This window comes from Pristiophorus japonicus, chromosome 7, assembly GCF_044704955.1.
Source record: "Pristiophorus japonicus isolate sPriJap1 chromosome 7, sPriJap1.hap1, whole genome shotgun sequence".
Lineage (NCBI taxonomy): Eukaryota > Metazoa > Chordata > Chondrichthyes > Pristiophoridae > Pristiophorus > Pristiophorus japonicus.
The window spans coordinates 187,969,178-187,974,754 of NC_091983.1; the positions used below are offsets into that span (position 1 = coordinate 187,969,178).

Consider the following 5,577-nt stretch of genomic DNA (forward strand, 5'->3'; position numbering starts at 1 on the left):
TATACATGGCAGACTGTGGCCTGACCTCAATTGACCCAGAGTCCGCCATCATCTGTTAATGCGAGGCAGTTAACAACTTGTTGGCGCTGCAGAGATGCTCATCGGCCCCATCAATGCTGCTTTAAGCACTATGCGTGCAATGGTTGCAGACCAATGGGACACCTCCAACGAATGTGCAGGTGAGCTGCAAACCCTGCAAACCACCACGTTGCAGAGGAAGATCGATCCACAGTGGATCAGACTGAGTTGGAAACTCGTACGGAGGAGGCAGAAGTGTATGGGGTACACACGTTCACGACGAAATGCCCACCAATAATGTTTAAAGTTGAACTGAACGGCATTCCAGTATCTATGGAGCTGGACACGGGGGCAAGTTAGTCCATAATGAGTAAAAAGGCCTTTGACAGGCTGTGGGGAAAGAAGGCACACAGGCCCAAGCTCAGCCCCATTCACACTAAACTAAGGACTTACACCAAGGAACTAATGCCTGTAATTGACAGTGCAGAAGTCAAAGTCTCCTATTGTGGAGCAGTATCCGAATTCCCACTGGGGATGGCCCCACGTTGTTTGGCAGAAGCTGGCTGGAGAAAATCCGCTGGAACTGGGACGACATCCGAGCACTTTCGTCCGTCGATTACGCCTCATGTACCCAGGTTCTAAACAAGTTCCCATCGTTATTCGAGCCAGGCATTGGAAGCTTCTCGCGGGCGAAAGTGCAGATCCATTTGGTTCCCGGTACGCGACCCATCCACTACAAAGTTCGGGTGGTACCATACATGCTGCGTGAAAAAGTGGAAATTGAGCTGGATAGTCTGCAGTGAGAAGGCATCATCGCGCCGGTGGAATTCAACTACTGGGCCAGTCCGATTGTCCACGGTACTCAAGGAGGACGGTACGGTTCGAATTTGCGGGGACTATAAAGTAACGATTAACCATTTTTTGCTGCAGGACCTGTACCCGCTACCCAAGGCAGACGACGTATTTGCGACCCTGGCTGAGGGAAGACATTCACCAAGCTGGACCTGACCTCAGCCTCTATGACGCAGGAGCTGGAGGAGTCTTCGAAAGGCCTCACCTGCATCAACACGCACAAAGGTCTGTTTATCTATAACCGGTGCCCGTTCGGATTTTGGTCGGCCGCAGCAATCTTCCAGTGGAACATGGAGAGCCTGCTAAAGTCGGTTCCTTGCACAGTGGTCTTCCAGGACGACATATTGGTTACAGGCCGGGACACCATGGAGCACTTGAAGAATCTGGAGGAGGTTCTTAGTCGGTTGGATCGTGTGGGGCTCAGGTTGAAACGCTCGAAGTGTGTTTTCCTGGCACAAGACGTCGAATTCTTAGGAAGGAGAATCGCAGCAGCCAGCATTAGACCCACCAACGCCAAGACGGAGGCCATCAAAAACGTGCCGCGACCACAGAACGCGAAGGAGCTGCGATTGTTCCTGGGACTCCTTAACCACTTCGGTAATTTCCTACCTGGGTTAAACACCCTGCTAGAACCCCTACATGTGCTACTGTGCAAGGGAGACGACTGGGTATGGAGGAATTCACAAGAGGCTGTCTTTAAGAAAGCCAGAAATTTATTGTGTTCTAACAAACTGCTTGTCCTGTGTAATCCATGTAAACGATTAGTGTTAGCTTGCGATGCGTTGTCATACTGGGTCGGGTGTGTGTTACAACAAGCTGATGATTCGGGGATTTTGCAACCGGTTGTATATGCGTCCAGGAGTTTGTCCAAAGCCGAAAACAGCATGGTTGAAAAAGAGGCTCTGGCGTGTGTTTACGGGGTAAAAAAAATGCACCAGTACTTATTTGGCCTCAAGTTCGAGCTTGAAACTGACCACAAGCTACTCATATCGCTATTCTCGGTGAGCAAAGGGATTAATACCAATGCCTCTGCCTGCATCCAAAGATGGGTGCTCACACTATCAGCATACAACTATGTAATCCTCCACAGATCGGACACAGAGAACTGCGCAGGCGCTCTCAGTCGGCTGCCATTGCCCACCACCGGGGTAGAAATTGCACAGCCAGCGGACTTGCTCATGGTCGTGGAGGCATTTGAGAATGAGAAGTCCCCCATTACAGCCCGCCAAATCAGGACCTTAACCAGCCAGGATCCTTTACGTGTCCCTGGTATAAAACAGTGTCCTCCATGGGAGCTGGTCCAATGTCCCAGTGGAGATGCAGGAAGCGAGTAAGCCGTTCCACAGGTGCAAAGACGAGTTGTCCCTGCAGGCGGACTGTCTTTTGTGGGGCAATCGCGTGGTCTTGCCAAGAAAGGCAGAGACACATTCATTTGCGAACTGCACAGCACCCACCCAGGCATTGTAATGATGAAAGCCCTAGCCAGATGAAAGCCCTAGCCTGGCATCGACTCAGATTTAGAGTCATGCGTGCGCCAATGCAACACTTGCTCTCAGCTGAGCAATGCACCCAGAGAGGCACCACTAAGTTTGTGGCCGTGGCCATCCAAATCCTGGTCGAGGATCCATGTAGACTATGCGGGCCCATCCCTAGGCAAAATGTTTTTGGTTGTTGTGGATGGATGCTTACTCAAAATGGATTGAATGTGCAATAATGTCTGTAAGCACATCTACGGCCACCACTCAAAGCCTATGAGCCATGTTTGCCACGCACAGCTTGCCTGATGTCCTATGGGCCGTGCTTCATGAGTGCTGAATTCAAGGAATTCATGACCCGCAACGTTATCAAACATGTCACATCTGCCCCGTTCAAGCCCGCATCCAATGGCCAGGCAGAACAGGCAGTTCAGACCATCAAGCAAAGCTTGAAACGTGTGTCAGAAGGCTCCCTGCAGACTCGGTTGCCCCGACTGCTGCTCAGCTACTGCACCAGACCCCACTTACTCACCGGAATTCTCCCAACTGAGCTGCTCATGAAAAGGGTGCTTAAAGCAAGGCTCTCTCTTGTCCACCCTGATCTACATGAACAAGTGGAGGGCAAGTGGCTTCAAAAAAATATGTACCATGACCGCGCAAATTTGTCACGTGATATTGAGCTCAATGATCCTGTGTTTGTGCTCAATTATGGACATGGTCCCAAATGGCTCACTGGCATGGTCACAGCCAAAGAGGGGAGTAGGATGTTTCAGGTCAAAATGACCAATGGACAAACGCACAGAAAACATTTGGACCAAATCAAATTGCGGGCACCAACAGCTACGAACAACCCGAATAGGATACCACCAACTTTGGCCTTCCAACACACACACAAGTGGCAACTGACATCATAGTTGACCACAAAACCAAACTCATCATCCCCAGCAGCCCGGCAAGGCTGGCTGCCCAACAGCCCAATGAAGAACTGTCCAACCCAACCACACCAGCATTTGTATTGAACCGATCGATAAGGGAGCGCAAAGCCCAGATCACCTCACCTTGTAAATAAGTGTACTGTTGACTTCAAGGGGGAGTGATGTTATGTATTTAATCCTTTGTAACTTGCATTACACCTGACCACCAGAGGGCCTACCTGTTGGAGTCCCAAGGGATCCCAGCATCCCTTGGGAGTACAGTATATAAGCAGGCCACCCACGAGGTACCTGCACTCTGGAACCTTAATAAAGGAGCTAAGGTCAAACTTGCTCATTACACACAGTACTCAGTCTCACCATTTATTACGAGTATAACAGATACTTTTAGAACAGATATCAGACATTTTTTTTTCCACAGAAAGAGTTATCAGTTAATGGAATAAACTTCCAGATAGAGTAGAGGAGGCAAACATATTGGAAACATTTAAAGAAATAGTCCGATGCTACAATGGGATGATGTTAGGATCTCTCTAGATGGGTGAATTAAGATTATCCAAAATTATCTTTAGACTAGGCAGTGATTTTTCCTGCCTTTCTGCCCCCACTCAATTCTGAGCCATCTCTCCTGTTAGTTATAGAACAGTATTGATGTGGCTTTATATTGAACCAAAGCACAGACAATGAGTGCAATCGATGACTGGAAATATGGAGCCCGAACTTGGTGAAAGCCAAGGCCCGCCCAAAGGACCACCGAGAGACCAAGTGATACTTTGCCAGGAAGATTCCTCTGAAAGCTATGCCAGTACCGCCCGGTGGCAAAAAAACGACTTACGTCGTGAATCTGGGTAGCAGCGGGCGGGAGTCCCAATCTCGGCGGCAAATGCGATCCTCGCCAAAGTGCCGCCGAGGATTGAGTCAGGCCCAGGGAGGGGGGAACACCTAAAAATAAAAATTTACACACAAAAACCCCCACTGGAACACCTTCAGGGGACCCCATCCACATTAATTGCTGAAAAAAAATAAAAGCAGTTCACTAACCTTTTTTTGCAGGTCTTGTTACTTACCGTTGGGGGTTAGACATGCCTCCACGCATCAGTCCTTCCCCCTGCTGCCGCCGACTCCCACTCACACCAAAATGGCATCTCGGCAGGCGGGAGGTCACTCATGCGCCTTGCGCGATAGCAGCCGTCAGCGGGCGGCTCCCAGCGGTCCTCCCCTCCCGCCGGCAGGAGGCCTAGAGGAAACTGTCACCGAGTGGAGTCCGTCCAAAAAACTCGCCGCCAGCCAACGGCAGTGGACGGTAAGGACACCAAGTTCGGGCCCATAGAGTTTAACCTGTTGTAATGCTGGTTAAAAATAGCTCTGATAACAGGAGAGCTGATTAGTAATACCGAATGTATCTTTAAAAACTCACAGCAATACTTATGTATTGTTAAAGCATATAATTTTTAAAAAGCTTGTTTTGTTCATTTGTTAAATACTCAACTTAACTGAGCATTCACACTTTATTAAATTACAAATAAGCTCAAACTCAACTTCTACTCCATGGGCTCAAGTTTCGGCTCAAGTTGCTCCTATTTTTTTTGGAGCAACTAGTTTAGTATGGAGTATCTTAGAAATCGCAATTTTCGGCATTTAGTTTGCTCCAGTTCTAGTTAGTTAGAATAGTTTCATTTTAGTACAGCTTTTTTTCCAAAAGGGGGCGTTACCAACCACTTACGCCTGTTTTGCAAGTTTAGGCAGCGAAAAGTTACTCCAATCTAACTTAGAACGGAGTAAGTGTCGATTTTTGTACGCTCACAAAAACCTGGCCTACATTTTATAAATTAGGCGCAGGTAGCGAGAGATAGGCAGGAGCGGGGGGGAAAGCAAGTTAGAGGAAAGTTAGGTGATTTTACAAAGCATTAAACACGTCACTTTTACCAATAAAGAGCCATCATCAATAATAAATGATAAATAAATCAATAAATCAACCAATAAATCAATCAAAAAAAATAAAAAATAAAAAAAATAATTTAAAAACTCAATCAATAAATAAAAAAATTAAAGTTTCTACTCACCTACTGCAGCAGTGGGAGCCCTCCAACAGCCTGCTGAAGAGCTGCTCGGGCGGGGCCTGCCGCTGACAAGATTTTTTTTTGCCTTTATTCTTTATTTAAAAACCCATCTGGCAATTACTAGTGCGTATACAATTGATGTGTGGAAGTGTACAAGAAGGCTGGATGATATCTGGTACAGCCAATTCTATAAATTGAGAACCTGCAGTCAACTAGATTGTCAATGATTCATTTGCAGCT

At 47.6% G+C, this 5,577-nt stretch overlaps 1 protein-coding gene across 2 annotated transcripts in view; it reads left to right on the plus strand.

The window, feature by feature from the left end:
• Positions 1-5,577, plus strand: part of LOC139266916 (protein lin-28 homolog B-like) — a 295,351-nt gene that overhangs the window by 222,130 nt on the left and 67,644 nt on the right. The window lies entirely within an intron of this gene.